The following is a 21,813-nucleotide window of genomic DNA, read 5'->3' as shown; positions in this document are numbered from 1 at the left end:
ACTAGGAAGTGAAACCACATAAGGAAGTACAAAATGAAAAAAGTTTATAGAAATACAATTGACATAATTTGACATCAGATATAAGGTGATAAAAGGAGACAAGAAAGAATCAAATATGAATTCACCATTACAGGTAGGATACTAGTAATATAATACAAAAGTACAAAAATATTAGAAATATTTTTCTACTTACCCAAGCATATTTCCTTTGTAAATATTGGAACCTTCTTAGTCTACAACTTACGTAAATATTCTGTCTTCAGTAAAGCATCTTATGATACAAGGAAACATAAGAGGCAATTCAAATATTGCCCAGGACATTTGCAGGTCAGTGATAAAACTCTGTAATGAGGAAAAACAGTAATGTGGAGAATGAAAAAGAAAAAGCGTTCAGAACAAGTGGCTCATTTTTCAGAAGACTCACCTTGTTCTAGCAAATTACAGTCATTCTCTTGAAGAAAACAAAAAAAGTTTTAAAATATAGACACATTAAAAGAATGTTGAGAAATAAAACTTTATTCTTTTTAAGAATTATATATTTGAGGAGGAATGTGAAAATATAATTACAAATAAAGCTAATCCAGCCAAGATGGAATAATTGGAACTGAAGTTCTCTCCCAGCTGAAACCACTAAAAAGTGAACCAAAAAAAAATGCGAAAAAATGGTCTGTAAGACCATGTATATCAGATAATGAAGGACAGTAACCCTTTAAAGATTAAAAGCAAACAAAGTGAACCTTGAGAGAGTTTCCAGATCGTGGTGCAGAGAAAGGTAACTCAGGTGGAGCTTAATTTATTGCATAAGCCATGGAGATAGAGTTGAGTCTCTAAATTGACCAATGCAGTTCTATTCTAAGAACAAGTGTCAGAGGAGAGAGAGCTGCTCAAAGAAAGTGCAGATACCTGCAGGGGACACCCCCTATAGTACCCAACTTACTACTGACCAGCTCATGCATGTGAGGAGACTCTTCAAAACGAGGAAAAGAACCATCCAAAAGGATTTAGAGATAACAGTTCTTGGCACTCACAGAGACTTGAGAATAGTTCTCAAAGCCAGATTAGAAAGCCTAAAGATTCGCAAGGCATTGGGTAAAGTACCTAAATAGGTATTTTCTCAGGAGTAGGGAATAATGAGCCCTAGAATGAGCACTGTTCTACTCTCACAAATCTTAACAGCAAGACCCAGAAGGAACCCAGTTTCTAAGAAACTGAAATGCATTTCAGAACAAACTTCAAGAATACTTATAGAGCTCACCTAAATGGAACTACTAAATTGAACAACAAATTGATGCTTCCTCTCTCTCAAATCAATTGAAAAAGTTTTTAAAAGAACACATAAAAAATTTCAAAATCCAGCATTCAATAATGCAAATTTCACAATGTCTAATATCTAATCAAAAAGTATCAGTCAAGTGAAGAAGAGAGAAAATATGATTCATGATGAAAAGAAACATTCCTCAACCAAAACATACCCAGAACTTAGATATTAGAATTAGCTGACAAGGACATTAAAACCATTATTATAAATATATTCATCTGTTTAAAAAAAAGTAGAAAGATGGAAGATATTTTTTTAAAAAGATGCATATTCAACTTCTAGAAATGATAACTTCAGTGTGTAAAATGGAAAACTCACTGTACAGGATTAATGACAGGTTAGATATTATAGGAGGAAAAAATAGTTATCTTGAAAACATAACAGTAGAAACTATCCAAAATGAAACAGAAATAAGAATTTTAAAATATATATAAAGAACATCACTGAGTTGTGAGAAAATTATAAGTAGCCAAATATACATGTGATTGGAATCTCCAAAGGAGAGGAGAGGTGAAGAAATTTGAAGTAATAATGGCTAAAATTGATAAAACCATAAACCCATAGATTATAATAGTTCTTCCTCACTCATCCATCCAAACTTCTTCTTGGAACATGACTTTAAATAGAGGAACAATAAGTAAATGATTATATTAACATTTTAAACACTATAGTAGTAATACATGCAAATGACTAGAAGATAAGTGAAAAGGAATATCATTTGCAATATTATAGAAAAGAGGAATCCCCTAACCCAGTGGTTTTCAACATTTTTACACTTAGGAACTGGTAGAAATAGAATTATTTGGGGGGGCCACTAAGGCAGAAATCACCCTGAGCATAAGCGAATTTGATTAAGATCATTGGGTCTATAACCTTCAAACAACATCAAGGTGGTGAACTCTTCTGCAAATCAGCACAAAATTTCTGGCAGACCAGTCCTCGGACCAGCAGTTGAAAATATTGCCCTAAATGAAAGCAATGGCAATGGGGGTGGAAAGAAGGATCCAAATCTGAGACTTACTTAGAATTGTAACATTGAGAGAGTCCATGATTACAATAGGATTAAATCAATTAGGGCATATAAGGCCTATCTAAAGTCATTTCTTTGGAGAAAATCAGAAAATCAAAGATTTTTCTTTTGTACCAGAAATGTCATTCATGCTCATTTGGGCAGCCCAGATACTAAAATTGGAATGATACCAAGATTAACATGGCCCCTGTACAAGGATGACACACAAACTTATTAAGCGTTCCATACTAGAAAAAAAGAAAGAAAGAGAAAGAGAGAGAGAGAAAGAAAGGAAGGCCATTCAAGAATGGCTCAAACATTCAAGGACAGAATTTAGTTGGAAAGCCTAGCAAAAGAAGTGGTGCAGAAGGAAGGTGCTACGTAATATCTCAAAACCAGCAACCACTCTGGTAGGACTTAAGGGATCCTGACCAAGTACATAATGAGATAGAAGCTGGAAACGTAGATGGAGGTCTGCAGAAGGCTTTGAATAGCCAGTTAAGCTTTAGGAAATCATTACCAATATTTAACAAGAGGGAGGACATATGCATATGGTTTAGGACAGTGGTCCTCAACCCCTGGGCCGCGGACTGGTGCCGGTTTGTGGGCCATTTGGTACCGGTCTGCAGAGAAAGAATAAATAACTTACATTATTTCTGTTTTATTTATATTTAAGTCTGAACAATGTTTTATTTATTTATTTTTATTTATTTATTTTTTTTTTTTTTGTATTTTTCTGAAGCTGGAAACGGGGAGAGACAGTCAGACAGACTCCCGCATGCGCCCAACTGGGATCCACCCCAGCACGCCCACCAGGGGCGATGCTCTGCCCACCAGGGGGTGATGCTCTGCCCCTCCGGGGCATTGCTCTCTGCAACCAGAGCCACTCTAGCGCCTGGGGCAGAGGCCAAGGAGCCATCCCCAGCGCCCGGGCCATCTTTGCTCCAATGGAGCCTTGGCTGCGGGAGGGGAAAAGAGAGACAGAGAGGAAGGAGGGGGATCGGGGGTGGAGAAGCAGATGGGCGCTTCTCCTATGTGCCCTGGCCGGGAATCGAACCCGGGTCCCCCGCACGCCAGGCCGACGCTCTACCGCTGAGCCAACCGGCCAGGGCCATTTTATTTTTTTTAAATGACCAGATCCCCTCTGTTACATCCGTCTAAGACTCACTCTTGCCACTTGTCTCGGTCACATGATACATTTATCCGTCCCACCCTAAAGGCCGGTCCATGAAAATATTTTCTGATATTAAACTGGTCCTTGGCCCAGAAAAGGTTGGGGACCACTGGTTTAGAATGTTAGAAAGGAGGAGGTAGGGAGACTGTTTGTGATACTGTCATAATATTTCAGTTAATAGTGAGTAAAGAATTCAGCTGGCATAGATGCAGCTGGAGCAGACAGATGCAAGAGACATCACAGAAACAAGGTGTTGGGAGAAAGAAAGAGTTGCAGGATTTCTGGAAAGCCAGAAAGCCTCAGGCTCAACTATGCAATGTGTAGGCCCTTTCGAGTTTCCTCTTGTTATCCATGAACTCCAGTCTGGAGTTAGTAATCTGGGCCTAATCATGCCAGCATGTCCCATAAAGATATAAAAAGAGATACATAAACTCACAAATAAACATATACATAGATATAAAGATACCAAGATAGACTGATATGAAGGTACATCAACTGATAGATCCAGGTACAATGTATAATTGCAAAGATACCTGTTTGTTATTTTACAACTCAAAGGTGCTTTACAAGGAGGGAGAAAATGTCCTAAACTTTGGCTCCAGACACTGCTAAAAATTGGGTGATAGGTCATAGTGAGTGGGATAAACAGCAGTTCTCATTTTTATAAACTAGTTCTTCTATCTCTCTAATACATACCATTACCAGTATAGCAGGCTTGCCTGTTGATTGAACATAAAGACACTCCTACTCCCTCCCCAAATGCCCCAAGTCCATATGTGCACACAGAAATCCAGTTTTAAGTTCTCCTCTTAAATACACACAAACAGCACAGTGAGTGGCATTACATTGTTGCGTCAGACACTGTACGGCTTCATGCCTGTGTGATGTTCAGGTATTTCAAAACCAGGCTCAGGACACTACACTGCTAAGGCTTTTATGAGAGCTATAATCCCGGGCTGAACACAAGCAACAACAATTTGATGGGTTACAATAGTGATGGAGGCAGTTCACACATTTCATAAATGCTGATCACACTTTAAGTCACCAGGTTCTTTGTTATGCAATGACTCTTGAATTACTAGGTAGCTTAGTTGGGTTTATTAGTTAATGCTACATGATAACATAGTAATAACAATTAACTCTATCACATTCAAAAGGAAGTAGCATAAAGATCCTACACTGTGGTTTAGAAAGCAGAGGTAATTATAGCTCTACCCCATAATTGTGTGGTTTATCTATCTCTGTGAGCATGCCACTTGACGATAACAAAGGAGACACTGCAACTTTCATTGAGAAACCTGGGAGCCATGTGAAACACCGAAGGGATTTACCCACAAAAATCTGAACTTTTGCAGGAAAAACAAAGTTAAGATCTTGTCCAGGGCAATTTTAACTAGAGAGATAAAAGGATTTATAAAGAAGAGGATTAACACAACAGGTATTGGAAGCTCATCTAGGAATAAAATTATTTGTTCTTCTCATTTGATTTTGAATTGAGGGAGTAGCGTCTGTATAAGGCTTTGCATTCAGGGAGGTGAAGACATGCCATGTGTACCGGTGGTCTCTGACCTATCATGTGTAAATGGCTGCCTGTATAACCACCTCCCTGTTCTGCTACCCTTACTCAATGATGGAGGAGTTTGACATCGGAGTCAAACTTGCCCCCTCAACCTTAGGTTTCTTATCTCTAAATTGGTACTAATAACTTATTTAAATTATTATTAAGATAGCCTGCAAAAATGCTTTGCAAACTCTAAATGTTTATATATATATAATCATTCTACGATATATATTACCCAACACATGATGTTCATAAGAATGTAAAATATTACACAAGAAACACTAAAATGTTTTTAATGAGATGTTTGTGAAATTAAAACTATTATGTATAACTTTATAAACCATCCTATATTAAAATTTTGCAATCGTTATGGCTTATAGGAGCACCATTTCAGCTGGATATGCAATGCAGATGCTGGATTAGCAAGGCCATGTGGAGAAATAGTTGCAGAACTCAGTACAAAAATATTATGTAGTCAACCATGGTTACTGCCTAGATGATGAAACAAAAATATGCCTGAACTGAAATGGAAATATCGGCAGCATTGTGCTCTACAGTAACCTTTCATGTCCCAGGAGAAGAAGTGAAATGGGAATCTCTCCCATGAAAAAGGTTTTGTCTATCAACTTGGAATATTTGCAATAATGTATAGAATACTAATATCATTTCTAGTTACAATATAAAGAAACAAAACTAGCTAAAACTTGATGTCCATTTCTCCCAAATCTCTAACCAAAAAAGATACTTTCCATTTGTTAAAGGAAACACAAAGTGAAAACTGGCAATAAAGGAACTAAGAGATACCTGGGATTAAGACTTTAAAACATTTCTTAGGACTTTGGAAATGTATCTCTGTCTGCTCCAACTTGACGCTAAACTTAACCTCTCCCACTCCCAAGCCAATTTGGATGAAAACTAGTTCCACTTTAGGCTCACTATTAAAATCTATATTGTCATTCCAGAGCCTGTTGAAGCCCTTTAATAGATCAAGTCAGAACGTTATCCTCATAATTTAGTGCCATGAATAGTACATATAAAGCCTTCAATGACATCTAATCAGAATATTTTCTTTCCTCTTCCCTAAAACCATTATTCCATAAAGGTCCAGATTTCCCAGCCTGTCAGTCATTACAACTGCAAGCTGCCCAAGCATATTTGAAAGCTATCTAGTAGCTAATTTGCCAAGACAGATTTAAAAGACATGAGACAGCTTATGGTTGTGGTCTCTCTGGCTCCTACCATACAAAGCAGGGTTCTGAAGCATGTGAGGATTTCTTTTGCTGCTGATGGCCTTGTGTTTAAACATTGTTTGCCTCTTGTTTCTATCATTCACTTTTTCTCACTCCTCATACACTGCCAACACCAGTCACAGATTGCATTCCCAGCCCGTCAGCTGACTATGCTGACAAAATAAGCCATTTACAAGTCAGATCTAGGAGAGAAAATAACACTCATAGATATTAACTAAGCCTTGAGTGAATTTTTCTTATCTACTCAAAAGACTTACATGTTTTTATGCCAATGAATTCTGGGTTATACAACAGAAGAAGTAATTCATGTTAAAGTAATGTCATAGTGCAAAAAAAAAAAAAAAAAAGGACTATACAAATGCAAGGTGTTTGAGAAATATATGGCATACCTCATTAGAGACTAAAGGGATCGTGGACAATTTCCCCCCAGCCTACTTTGCACAGAGCAAGCCCATGGTGATTTGTGGTCCAGGAAGAAACCACAGATTTTAGAATCAGACCCAGATGTGAATCTTGAGTTGATCTCTTACTGGTGATCATGGACTACTTAATTTCTCTGGGCCTCAATTCTTTATTTGCAAAAAAGGAAGTAACATTACCTATCTCAAAGGTTTTGGGGAGTCATAATAAACTAATTTATATAATATATTTAGCCATCTCTGGCACACAGTAATACATAGTAGCTATTACTAGATTTTTATATATAATAACTATTTTCTTTGACTTTGTGAAGGTCAGAAACAGAAGCTATTTTTTTCTCATAGAACTAACACAGAAAGAGTGATAATCATATTAAACACATTTATAATATTAACTATGTGCCATGCGTAATTAATGTATCATTCTATAAAGAAATTGAGGCATAGGTAGGTTAAGTAATTTGAACAAGGCCACACAGCTAATGAGTGGTGAAGCTGGATTTGCACCCAAGCAGCCTGCCTACAGAGTCAGTGCTGCTCAACCATCACACTCTGAAACGAGTATGTTCTAAATGCATGTCAGTTATACTTGTGGTCCTCCTGATTGTAAAAAACAGAAACACACCTAAATGAACTTTAATACAACAAGTTTATTGTAAGCCTAAAGAAACTCTTGAGACCATGAAATTCGACCAGGCGGTGGCACAATGGATAGAGCGTCGGACTGGGTTGTGGAGACCATGAAATTCAGGTTCCCAGTCATGGCTCGTGGCAACTAGAATCTGAGTGGTTCTGAGTATAAGGCAGTACTAGTCACTCAGCAAAGGAGTCATGCACAGCCTGTCTCTTGTTTCCACCTATGAATGGAAGTCCCTACTCACTCCACTACATCTTTCAATTCTGTCCCCCTACAGTTCAAACCTTCTGTAATCTAATTGAATATTTCAAGGAAAAGAATCATCATGAGGCAGTTGAAGGGCTGATGTCCATTCCTGAGTCAGTTAGATCTGCTTAAAGACTCAGGGTTCATACTGCAAACATGGCTGCCAACATTTATTGTTAGTAGAAGCTATAGAGAAAGGAATTATTTATAGGTACTTCTAAATAGATCTTCTGAGTTATTACTTTGCCATCCTTTTATCCTTCCCATTATGAGATACGAGGAACACAGTGGCTGCACTCCATCTTCGGAATTAGTGAGCTGAAAAAATAAACAACACCTCTACTATCACTGGCCATTGAAATTAGACAAGTTATAAAATCTCTCTGGGACTGTCTTCCTAGGTGTAAAATGGGGGTGACAGTGATAATGATTGCCCCATAGGTTTACTTTGAGTATTAAGTGAGATGCTATATATAAAATATTTAGGCATAAATGTTGGTATATAGTAAGTGCTCAGTAAATGTTATCTATATTTTTATCATTTCCAGCTCAAAAGTCTTCATAAATGGACTTCAGCCTTTTGAGTTTGGGGAGATTTAATATCCTTTGTCCTCTATCCTCCCAAATCTTTGCTTTTTCTTTAACAACCAAATTGTCAAGGCAGCCAAAGAATCAGAAAGGGTCAAGATTAGATACGCAATGAAGTAGAACAAGGCAGTAAGTAGACAAGTGTGTGTGTTGTAGATGCTGCTGGTTGCCACCTATTTCGCCTTTTTTCCCTTAGCAGCAGAATCTCAGTTTTATTTATGTTAATATGGCATACAAATAATATATTCCATTTTCAGCCTTTCTGGCAGCTAGATGTGACTTTGTAACTAACGTCTGTCTGATCAATGACACATAAGGTAGGATTCTGTGAACCTCCAGAGAAATATTGTGCAATGCTTCTGATTCCTAAGACAGAAATAACTTCTATCTCACTTCAGCCACTGTTATTTTAGTTTGTTTTTATCAGAATATAACAGAATATCATCCTAATGTATGCAATGAATTTAAAAATCTTCAATTAATGTCTAATAATAAAAATGTTAAAAACAAATGTTTTATGTATTAATTAGAAAAAATGGATAATAAAGTCTTGGGATTAAGACTTCAGCATATGAATTTTGGGAAAACAAAATTCAGCCAAATCACAGACTAGCTGCTTCCCACACTTACCACCTCTATGAAACTTCAGTTGCCTTTTATTTTACCTTTTTGTTCTTTAATACTTGGTTAAGACACTATGTTAAGTTCTCTATTAATTTAATCATGTGGTTTCTGCCCTTTGAATGGATCTAGGCTGATACAATACATCTCATGGTGATAATACTACGGAGAAAAAAATAAAGCAGAGAAAGGAAATAGGAAGTGCTGACGTGAGAGTGGGTTTCACTAACATAAGTGGGATAGGAGAGAATCACCAGCAGGTAACATTTGAACAAAAACCTGCAGATGGTGAAAGAATAGGCCATGTGGCTTTTTTGGGGGGGGGGGATTTTCTGACAGAAGAGGTAGCCTAGTGATAAAGGGCACTAAAATTCTTATTGAATATTGCACAAAGCTCACTGAGACAAGTCACTGCAAAGCAAATGAGCTATTTAATAATATTTACTGTGATGGACTATTTTCCATAGGGATCTGGGAAGTATTGAGCAAGTCACACATTAAAATAATAATAATCAAGAATGTTAGGGTGGCAAGGATCTTACAGCTCATCTAACCCCCCTGTCACACTTTGTGGATCTAGACCCGAAGAGATGACTGCACTTGACCAGGTTCATGCAGTTGATTGACTGTGGAACTTGAACTCTAGTCTCCTGATTTTACCAGTTCAGAAGCCTTTCTACAACACCACTGTTTACTTTCCATATCCATAACTACAACAGTATTAAGTTGACTAGAGGCAGATAATCAGAGATATACTTCCAGCAAGAATTCCCAAATCTCAGGTTAGGATAAAACTTAACATTCAATTATATCTTGAAGGGAAGTACATGCTAACAAAATTTTGACACATAGGCATAAAGACTGGGGCAACAGTCCACAGCTTTAATAAAGAAGTAACAATAATACTAATGTACACTCTTTTATTGTATTTCTCGGTCCATATTGCAGTTATAAGCCCTTGGATTCTCTTCTGAGTCCAGACCTGATCTTGGTTGCTCCTGTCTTCTCCACATGTACTTGAGAGTAGGAGCTTCCATGTTATTTCACTTTCATTAGCCCACAATAATTCCCTAGTAAGCATTACCAGCTTGTAGAAACCAAAATCCTGGCAACTGACAGAACTCTGAGGAAAAAGATAATAGTATGAAGAAAAGCCAAGGCCCCAGCACAAATCATTTTGTTCGTGGTGTTCAGCTCATCATCTTGCAAGGCTCTCAGTAGGACACCGATGGTTTGATGCCATAAAGATATAGTCTTTTATTTTCTTTCTAGAAAATACTGTGGTATCATTGCTATGCTATTGGCTCTGCTTTAAACCCCAGAGCACATTAAACCATTGCACAGAAACTCCTGACAGTGCGCCCAAAGAAGTAATACGACTGCATTGAGAAACAGCAGTGCCTCTAAACATTTGATACAAGCTCCTTGTCTTCTTAAGCCGTAGGTTTCCATGGTGTGTTTGGCTTAGATGGGAACTTCACATATATCATATTTTTCTATGTTACTAAGGATTCATTTCATTACAAATACTATTAGCATCATTAACAAATATTTCTTGATGTTGACTTACATACAAGGCAGAGGGAGAGGTAAAGGAGATCACACGACAAAATTCTTCATTAATGACTCTGAGATATTGACCATAAGCTAAGAATAACAGAGACTGAAAAGACACAAGTGAGGAGCAATGTAGATTAAAAGGAATAAAAAGATTATAAAGAAAGAGAAAATATGAGATTATTATTGTATTGGGAAACTAGTAGTGACACATAATTTCAGTGAAATAAATGTAAAATTGAATTAAAATTATTTCTGAAGAGACATGTTGTCTCTTACATACATTAGTTTTAAATTTGACTTCCATTAATAAATATAGTTTGATATAAATGTAATGCCTTTGGAAAGTGGGATTTGGGCTGGCTGGCGGAAGCCAGCCCAAATGGGGGAAAGGTGTCTTTTACTTTTTAATTTATGCATGTAACTGTACTATGTGGTAACATTTTTATCATAAGAATTTCTTAATTTTATAATAAAAATTTTTAAATAGATGAAGTCAAGGTGACTATCAGAAAATCTCAGCATGCAGAGGTGTCTAAGCAGAACGAGTAAAAGAGTAAGGCTGAAAAGGCTGACCAAATGCTTTATATATAGTAGTACAATGAGACATTGTTTTTGAAGAACAAAGACGATACCAAACAAGTACCAGGGTCTAGCATTCACAGTGTATTCAAAAGAAAGACCTAGAAATAAATAGGACCAAATGCTAAAAATGAGGTGGTATTATTAATAGAGGAGAACCAAGAAAGAGCATTTTCAAGAATACTCCACCATAAAACAAAGCCATTTAGGCATTAGCCCTCCACTTCCACGAGAATAGGATCACTTCTGATTAAACAGTGATAAGAACTGTAAAGATGACCTCAGAATTAATGTACCTAACTATTGGTATGTGCATTCCTACAATATTTAAACTTTGAATGTCTGTTGCTAATTAATTCAAAGCAACATTTTTAAGATCAATTATCAGTATTTACTTTTTGCCATCAGCATTTTGGGGGACTTTTTACTTGTTTTACTCAATATGTTTTGTTCTTTTTGTTTTGTTTTGTTTTTGCACTTGATTTGAGAATATTCTTATCATAAAGCAGACAACTTAATAATCCAGAAAAGACAAGCTCTGGAGACCAGGGGATGTAGGGAATTCTGCAAGAAAGAGGTGAGACTCAAGCTGAGATTCAATATTTAGATACACCTTTCTTCCATTGCCAGTGAGAAGAACTAATTAAAATTTGTCATTCTGCCTGACCAGGTAGTGGCAAAATGGACAGAGCATCCAACTGGGATGCGGAGGACCCAGTTCAAAAGCCTGAGGTCGCCGGCTTGAGTGTGGGCTCACCAGCTTGAGCTTGGGATCATAGACATGACCCTATGGTCACTGGCTTGAGCCCAAAGGTCGCTGGCTTGAAGCCCAAAGTCACTGGCTTGAGCCCAAGATTGCTGGCTTGAGCAAGGGGTCACTAGCTCTGCTGTAGCCCCCTCCTCCCGGGTCAAGGTATGTGTGAGAAAGCAGTCAATGAACAACTAAGGAACTGCAACAAAAAACTGACGCTTCTCATCTCTCTTTCTTTCTGTCTGTCTGCTCCTCTCTCTGTCTCTCTCTCTGTCTCTGTCACACACACACACACAAATTGTCATTCTGCTCCCCTCTATGTGCAAAAAAAAAAAAGCCAATTGTTTGGTTGGTTTGTTAGTTTGTCTATCTGCCATGGTAGCTTTAGTCAGTTAGCTACACTTATCTATATAATATTGATCATTGTTAATATTGTTGCTTTTATTATTTTAGCCCCCTAAATATTAAATGTCATACAGTAAACATAGTTCCACACACTGGACTTTATAAGACAAAGAAGATCCACACTTTTCACATAAACAGTGTCCTGGGCAATGGGAAAACTTTCAGTGCAAACTGCCAACACCTTGCACAGTTCAGTCCATCTCATTCACTTTCTGATCAAATGCCCCTCTCAAACAAACCCACAAAAATAACCAACACAGCAGTCGGTCATGCTTTATCTCTCAATAAGCTGGAACAGACATCACGACTGGTAGCATAGATGCAAATCAAATAGAGAAGAGCTTCACTTTCCACAGCTTGTAAAACTCCAGTCGGGTCGCTGCTCTTTCTGCTCCTTCAGTGGCTCCCCTCAGTCCCCTGCCTCTCTACACCCAGTCACTCTTGTAAAAAGGCTCCCCTAGGCCCTGGCCGGTTGGCTCAGCGGTAGAGCGTCGGCCTAGCGTGCGGAGGACCCGGGTTCGATTCCCGGCCAGGGCACATAGGAGAAGCGCCCATTTGCTTCTCCACCCCTCCGCCGCGCCTCCCTCTCTGTCTCTCTCTTCCCCTCCCGCAGCCGAGGCTCCATTGGAGCAGAGATGGCCCGGGCGCTGGGGATGGCTCTGTGGCCTCTGCCTCAGGCGCTAGAGTGGCTCTGGTCGCAATATGGCGACGCCCAGGATGGGCAGAGCATCGCCCCCTGGTGGGCAGAGCGTCGCCCCATGGTGGGCGTGCCGGGTGGATCCCGGTCGGGCGCATGCGGGAGTCTGTCTGACTGTCTCTCCCTGTTTCCAGCTTCAGAAAAATGAAAAAAAAAAAAAAAAAAAAAGGCTCCCCTACACTCACAGCTTCCCCTGGAGGAGGCCACTGGTCACCTGCGGCTTCATCTGCCCACCATTTCCTTTGGGGTCTTGCCTCCCCATAGGCTCTATGCCCTGAACTAAACATTGACCATCACCATTCTTCTTCTCACCTCTTTCTGTAAAATACCAAGTCCCTAGTATACTTGCACCTGCAAAGCTGAAGCTGCAGGTGTTATCTGCACAGAAGTCACCAGCAGTCAGTACAAGTCAGGGCAGTTCCTCTCACAGCAAAAATTAATATGTAGGAGCGTTCCCGGCTCAGGCAGTGTTTCTTTCCAATTATATTTACTCATTTTCGTGAGGTGTTATTTAATTTCTGAGGTTTCATGATAAATTGTACCAAAGCCATTCGGTTCCCTAATGCAATTTGTGATTCCGTTATGTGAAAAGACGCTATATTAAATAAAAATTAGTCTTAATATTAGTTCCCTCTGTTCTCTAAGCAGGAAACTCATTGCAAAGCCATTCTCATTTACAGTAATACATCTCTGCTTTGAAAACCATGATAGCAAAAAGTGCGCAAAGGAGAAGGAAACTGTGCTTCAAAATGTCAAACAACATCTGTTTCCCATTTCTGAGAATTACAGAGCTTTCTCCAGCCCTTTAACCCTTTAGTCCACATTGTGTCTGTCCCTTCCTAGTTTATGAGCTTTATCTCCAGAAGCCTTTCAGTAAAATGAAACCTGATATAGAAAGTGAATCTCTGCCTTAAGTTCTCTCCAAGGATTAGGGACGAGATTTATTAGAACAACGCCGCTCATGCTGTGATACTTTAAGGTTGTGTCAACATTTCAATTATAAACCTGTGCTTCCAGAGGTGTGTACACAGTCTGTTGAAAAAAAAATAATTCTCCAGCTTCAAATTTGGAAAGTGGGATAGTCATTTGAGGAGCTATGTTCGGTTTATTCAAATTTTTAAAAGCTGCATACGATTGACCTTTCCTAGTTAAAAAATTGTATCCACTGACTTTTTATATTTCGGACTGTATCTCACAGTCAAAGCAAAAAATTTAACAATGAGATGATAACATATAATTAGAGCAAAATATCTAAAGGTGATCATTCCAGGAAACTGCAAAATGTGTCAGTATTTTAACACTTATTGTTCAAACAAGACAGAAGCTATTTTGTCACATGCAGTAATAGATCTCTGACATTATTCTTCCAGCCATAACTTCAGGTCACGCAGGCAGTTGTGGTTTCTTCTAAGTGTCTGCAGCAAAATCCCTTGTCATCTAGACTAACAGTGGCTTAGAGGACTGACAGAAAGGCATGGTGTGATCAAGGTCAACCTGAAACAAAACAGAGGATGGATAAGTTTATCTTTCTTGTCCTCCTCCTTGCATTTTACTCCCTTTTTTTAATGCTCCATGCCCTCTGTCTGCACCTCCTTACACTGTCCCCTTATGTGATCTCAAATCATGTCTCTGGCTCTGAGACTTTCTCCTTTCGCCTTCCTTACCACCTGACACCACCCCTCAGCAAAACTCACCTGTTACTCACTTGATTGATCAAGAGCCATCTATAAGGTTAGAAAGGATCTATGGGGTTTTTCCTTACTTACTGACAGCTGTTAAGTCTTCAATGATTTTCTGTCTCAAAGAGTTTTGTATTTTTTAAAGGAGCAAAGCTAGTGGAATTTAGAGCATCTTTACAGGTGCAATAAGAAGATATTTTTAAGAAAGGCATCTAAAAGCACTCTTCAAAACACATCACATAAGCAGCAGTATACTTATATAATTAGAAGATTTAATTAATTTTTCCATTATTCTACACCATGTACAGAACTGATCATAAAATATCAGTTCCATGAGGTCAGGGCTTTGCTGTTTTGTTTCCTGCTAAACACCTAGCACCTAAAGCATTGTGGATATTCAATAATACAGGGTAAATGAGAAACAAAGAAATTAATAAACATATCAACTCATTATTTTTAAAAGTAAAAGGAGGGGAGATAATGAGACAGACTTCTGCATGCACCCCGACCAGGTTTCACCTGGGAATCCCTGTATGGGGCCAATGCTTGGACCAAGTGAGCTATTCTCAGCACCTGGAGCTGATGCTGGAGCCTATGGAACCACTGGCTGCAGGAGGGGAAAAGGGAGGGGGAGAGAAGCAGATGGTCGCTTCTCTTGTGTGCTCCAACCAGGAATCAAATCCGGAACGTCTATATGTGGGCTGAGTCTCTACCCACTGAACCAACTGGTTCGGGCCTTAACTTCTTCTTTATCAGTTATGAAAGCCTTAGCAATAAGTACCTTGCAAGCACATTTGTTCAGTGCAGAAAAAATGTCTATTACAGTAAAGAAATGATTATCTATATCTTGGCATCTGCGGTGAAGTGATGCAGAAAAGCATTATATAAAAAATAGTGAGAAACTAAGAGAAATGCCCAAGAGCAATATCTTTTCTCTTTTCTGACATCTAAATATCACTCAACCTTTTACAATTTGAAACCTAAGAAATGTTCATTTCTCTGTCTCACCCCTGTATCTCTTGTTTCTCAAATATGAAAAATATCTAAAAAATAATTAATATTTTAAAAATGCGTGCTTTGCCAATGTAGCCAACCAGATTGTAAGTGCCTTGAAGGTAAGCAGATACAATTTCTCATTCATTTCTATACTACAAAGGCCGAGTGGTGGGTAACACAGAGAGCATGTTTAATAAAAATGTGTGACATCAGATGGCTGCTTAAGAATCAGGAGTCTCTCTTTACCTCTCTTCTGTAGCAAACATCTTATTTTGACTGCTAATGAGCCTCAGTTAGCTTCCATTTCCATCTGCTCTGCCAAGGCTCAGACAGCGGAAGAGATAAAAGGAGGTGAGACAAAAAAAGAAACAGTCTGAGAGTAAGATCTTCTAGGTATTTAAATGACATGAGTGTTGGAGGAATCTTCATGTTACTTATCTATATTGAATAGAGTTTCTACAATAGAAAAAATTGCCTCTTCAAAGAAAATGGTGGGAGTTTTTTGTTTGTTTTTTAATAAAGTCTTATGTCACTGTTCACTGAGCAACTAACTTCAGTTGGCTGCTTAGCCATTCTTGGTCCGTCCCTTCCCTCAGAGCTTCAGAACAACTAGCTCTACCAGATGGTCTCAAAACAATTTCCAGAGCTGATATTTTGTGTTACTGCAAGTATCTTCTGTTATTTCTCTGTAGCCTTTCTGGAGCACTAAAATTGCACTCAAGTTCCCTGTTAATCTAATTCTACTTCAATTAGTTTACAGAGTTCTGGTATTTTCCATGGGAAGTAAGGGTACTCAAGTTGCCCTTTTCTGGGTTGTATCAATGAGGGAGACCCTTCATGTATTCCAAAAAAAAAAAAGAGTATTGTGCTTCTAAGTGTTTATGTTCATGGTCTTAATAGCAGTTTCTTCTTAAGAACAAGAAAAACAAAATCTCCACACAAAGAAAACAAAGTCTCCACGCACGGGCACATCTAGTGATTTCATTCCAGTAAGAAATGACAACAACAAAAGCGAGACCTTTTTTTTTTCTTTGGTTTAATTAAATTCTTTCAAGCCATGTGGAGCAATACTGTTGGGTAGATCTTGTAAGAAGAGATAATTAAAACACAAACAAACCAGTTCTTTCGTTTGGAATGGCAACCAGTGCACATGCCCAGGACTGCTAGCCTTCACACGCTCCCAAAGGATCCTTATTATGCAGACTGTCGACTTTAGAAATAGATTCAACAGTTTGTTCCTGAACTAGAAACCCCTTCACACTGGGAATCGGGCAGGATATCTCTGCAGTCAGACTTTTCTGAAACATTGCCCCTGGTAGTGGGCAAAGGAAATGATGCCTTTTGCAACAGGCTCACAACAGAAAGAGGGGTCTCAACAAAAGAGCATCCTCACTCTCTAGGGCTGAGGGAAGGCCGTCAGGTGTCTTAGGCCTCTCAAAAGGGAATTAAAGTGGAAGAAGTTGAGGAAAATATTTTCGTACTTACACATGTATTTTCCCCAAAATGCTAGTAAGTTCTGTGTGCAGATTCCAGGTTATATAATCTGACTTGGAGAGATTATAAATGTCACGACAGTATTTGTTATGTTTCTAGGGGACGGGAGGTATAGCTGTCAACCTCACGACATGTAGTAGGGTATATTGACCTGGACGGATTCTGTGCAGTAACCGTAATAAAAGACCTTTGGTGGGAGATAAGCCTAAATTTGAATCCCGCCTTCCTGTGTGATCTTGATGAAGTCATGTCCTTTCCAAGTATCTATCTCCTCACTAAATTTACACTGAAAACACTAAAATTGTGTTATCATCTTTTTTTTATTATAAGCATGTCATATCTATTGGGTTTATAATAAACATGTTCAGGGCACCAAATATATATGCAGCACAAGGGAAAAATTAGTAAGTGAGAAACTTTGGTGGATGAAATTATCACATCCTATCCAGCCTCTGTAACTTTACTCGTGTGTTTACTTTTGAGTCTTTCCTAATATCATCCTTCCATCTAATTCCTACTTATTCAATACCAGCTCATTCATTCATTCACTCACCAGTGTTTGGTGAATGCTGTACAGTGATGGCCCCATGTAAGAATACTCCTGTATCTTCCATTCCTAAAATACAAGAACCCTGAAATCACCTACTTCTCAAACTATGGGCCTAGCTCTCTCTTTTCCTTCACAGCCAAGCTTCTCAAAATGGTTGTCCCTATAAACTCTGTTAACTTGTTCATGTTCCACAGCTACTTGCTTAACTATTAAAACTGCTCCTACCAAGTAAAGTCATGTGTTATCTCCACATTAATAAGTCCCAGTTTTCATTTTACTTGACTTGTCAGTAGCATTTTACATCCTTTCTTGGTCCCTCACTCCTTATTTGGTTTATGTGATTCTTGCTTTCATTATTTCCACCTCTATTTCTAGACACTTCTTTTCAGGGCCCTGCCAGTTTCTCCTCCTCTAAATCAGTGAGGGTTCTACAAAGAGTAGTAACCAGAGATGAGTAACAATTTAAATTAAGTGTTATGAATAACTCACAGAATTAGTAGGAGGCTTGAAACTGCATGGCTAAGAAAAATACCCCAAATCATCCTAAAGTATTGGCTAATCCTTAAAAGCAGGCAACCTCTGGCAAGAAGCCAAGCACTGGACACTGGGACATCCACTGCTCCAGGAACTCAATGTGGCTACAACCTTATCACTGCTAACCTTGGTGCATATTAAATGTGGAATACAAATTTGTTGCCACCATTAAAACCGCCAAGAGAAACCTCAACATTCTCAACTAGCTCCTGAATCTAGACCCAGAGGGAAATGCAACTGGTTGGTGAAGCTACACCATATACCCCACCTGCAAGAGAGGTTGCAAAGCCAAGCACATGATGTTTATCACACCTATCATGTGAGGTATGCTATCCCCAACCAGGCTCATAAAGAATGGAATTCCACAAATATAAGAAGATAGTTTAGAGACTGGGCAACCAAAAGCAGGGCGATGAGCTACCACCTCTCCAAATCAAATCTTTTCCTGAGCTTTCTCTAAATTGACACCTCTTGGGAAGTTTCAGATTCACATATGCAAACACATGCTTGTCAGCTCTCCATGTAGATGTCTTGTAGCTATTTTGACCTAAAAAGATCTCAATCTGCACTCTTGCTCTTCATGCCCACTTGCCTGTCTTCTTCATCTAAGTAAACAGAGTCCACCCATCCATTTCCTTATGCCAGAAACCTGGAAGTCTTCCTTGACATCCTCTTCGTTATAACTTCTCCATCTAATTCACTACCAGCTTCTGTTGATTCTGCTTCTCAGATATTCCTCATTTGTTCCCCATCTCCACTTATACCATCTTACACTAATCTACCATCATCTCAGCATCTTCTTCTTGAGCCATTAATAGCTTCATAATTGTCTTCTTGCCTTCATTCCTGACCATATCAAAATTATTCTACATGAAGCAGCCAGTTATCTTATAAAACATAAATTGTATGATGTCACTTCCTTAATTAGAATGCTAGAATAAGCTCCCATTTGAAAAAAAATAAAATTTTCAATATGACATTTGTGATCTGATGCCTGCTGACTTCTCCAAGCTCACCTTGAGCCATTATATTTTTTATCATTGCTGTGAACTGACCTAAGCCACACTTTTGGTGTACTATCTTCAAACTCTATGAGGCAAATAACAAAATCCACTAAAAAGAACCTTAAAATGGGTAACCAGACTGAAATGAAAGTAAGTCTAAGGCCAAAATTGGCCATACAGATTGTAGTTATTCATAAATGCATTTTTATTAGCAAGTATATTTGTTTACTAGGGGTGTCAGAACAAAGTGCCCCTGTCTGGGTGTCTTAAACAACAAAAGCTTACTTTTTTACAGTTCTGGAACCGTGCAGTACAAAATCAAGGTGTAGACAATGCTGGTTTCATTTTGAGGCCTCTCTCCTCAGTCTGCAGATGGCTACCTTTTTGTTATGTCCTTATACAGTTGCCCTTTGATCTGTGTGTCTTCTCTGTCCTCATCTCTTCTTAAGGATACTAGTCATATTGGATTAGAGCTCACCTCATTTTATTTTAATTACCTCTTTAGAGGTCCTGTCTCCAAAAAAACAGTCACATTCTGAGGGACTTGGGGTTAGGATTTCAAGATACGAATTTGAGGGCACACGACGTAGCCCATAACAGCAAGTGAGCAGAAGAACAATGTATGCAGCTGTTGTGTAAGCTTGCTGAAGTCTTAGCCCTGTACCCTTTAAGATACTTTGATTTTTCACTGATTGAAAGGCCCACTGAGGTGGACATGACAACATTGCAGAGGCAGAATTCTGTTAGCTATATTGGCATCAGACAACCAGAATTCTTTAATGAATGAATACCCACAGAATAATTTAGGGACTCAAGTCAGAGATCCCATTCAGGAACCCAACTAATTCACTTTTCCTATTACCCTCTTTCATAGTACCATGTACTTTTTTAGAGGGCATATAACAATGGTCATCAATTATTTGCCTGTCTAATGTTGGTCACCCATTAAGATCCATGAGTGCGAAAGCTGTGTCAGTTTTGCTCACCACTAGCATCCCTGTCCCTGACAAGTAATTTACTTTTACTTAGTCATCTAATTTTTATTTAACCACTCAGCCATTCAATAGATGCAATTTGAGTATCTACTATGTGCCAGAAATTAAAAGCATGCCCCTGACCTCACTGGGGCTTACTGCCTTATAAAGAAGGTGACTCTTAAAGACTCAGGAGAGTCAGGAGAACTCTGACTTCAGCCCAGGAAGGAGCTAGTTTTTCTCCCTGGACTCCATGTCTGCAGTCATATTGGTTACACTGTGATGATTATTTACTTACCCCTCTCCTCCACTGTATAATAAGTTTGAGAACAGAGACTTTTTTTGTTTTGTTTCTTCATCCTCAGTATTTGGCTTGAATGCTAGACACATAGTAGATCTTCAGTCAATAACTGTTGCATAAAATCCAAAGTCATGCTCATAAATGCTGGGATATTTGATCAATAAAATGCTAAATTTAGGAGTAATATTATTCTTGTAACTTTTTAAAACTTTTTATTGACTTTTTTCTCACATTTTCAACATATGTGTCCATTCACAAATACAGTGTGAGCAAAAACAAGGAAAGAGTGCACTTAAAGTGAACCATGACACTAACATTTGTAAAAGGCTTTCAAAAGTATCTGTTTTCATTGGCAAATGGATCCTGATAGACCCTGAATGAAAAACTTGGACCAGAACATACCTAACTTCCACTAGAAAGAATGTCTCCTTTTCAAAAATATATGAATTTAAAACTAACATTTGTGGACTTCTTAGAAAAATTGGCACCAGGCCTTAAAGATACAACCTGTTAGTAGCTCCAATCTACCATAAAGATAAATTTTCAAACAATTAGGAGAATTAATCTTCATATCTGTATTTTCTGAATCCCTAGTTGAAAAACAATCTGACAGAGGACTTCTGTTTCTTGAGCATAGCTTTATTATAAAGTCTTTGCAATTTAATTAATTGATTATGATTTTTTAAATTAGAATTTCCTGGGCTTTGAGACTGTCTCAGAGGATAAATGATATTGAGCATTATAAGCAAAATATGACCTAGAAAATAAATAATGGATCTATAATCACTGTAACTATGAACAAGTATAATTTTTTAACCAGCTGGTCCAGCTGCCAAAACTTACCTCCTAGTTCATTTGTTACTTCCTAAAATTATACCATTAAAATTTTAGTCTCTTGGCTTAATATTTTGTTTCCTACTAAAATGCAAAATATTTCTGAGAAAGACCGTACTTAAAATAGTGACAATCATTTACCCATAATTCTTGTGTCAGTATTTAAACATAGGTAGAATAAGAGAAAATGAAGGATATGATACTTAGGTCCTCATACAAGAAATAGTCTAGAAAAAAATTTTAGTGAGTCTAAGTCAACAGAAGAACATCTCTGCCTAAAACTCTACCCTGAAAAAATATTTAAAACACTGGGAACTGAGCTGTACTGAGCAGTCTTACAAGATCTGCATGTAGAGAGGAAGAGAAGAAAATCTTCCTTAAGACATTTCTCAAAGTTTCTCTCATTACTTACCCGATTATAATAAACAGCTGATAATCTCAAAGTAAACTGCTTCTGATGTCTGTCACTTAATACTAAGCTGCTATATTTAGAATTCCTAGATAAATAAATAATTTCCTGGCCAACACTGGAATTAAAGAATCTAAAAGGGCTTTAGGAAATTCCCCTAGGTAATTGATACTTTTAACTGAGCCAGTACTCATTAAATACCTGAAATGAAATGTGATGATGA

General features: G+C 38.2%; 1 pseudogene; it reads left to right on the top strand.

Annotated features, from left to right (window-relative positions):
* Positions 1 to 2,486: 2,486 nt before the first annotated feature.
* On the top strand, positions 2,487 to 2,580 carry LOC136407321 (U6 spliceosomal RNA; annotated as a pseudogene).
* The last annotated feature ends 19,233 nt before the right edge of the window (positions 2,581 to 21,813 follow it).

Source organism: Saccopteryx leptura, chromosome 5 (assembly GCF_036850995.1).
Source record: "Saccopteryx leptura isolate mSacLep1 chromosome 5, mSacLep1_pri_phased_curated, whole genome shotgun sequence".
Classification (NCBI taxonomy): domain Eukaryota; kingdom Metazoa; phylum Chordata; class Mammalia; order Chiroptera; family Emballonuridae; genus Saccopteryx; species Saccopteryx leptura.
The sequence above is the reverse complement of the archived record's forward strand: the minus strand, read 5'-3'. Positions and strand labels throughout refer to the sequence as shown.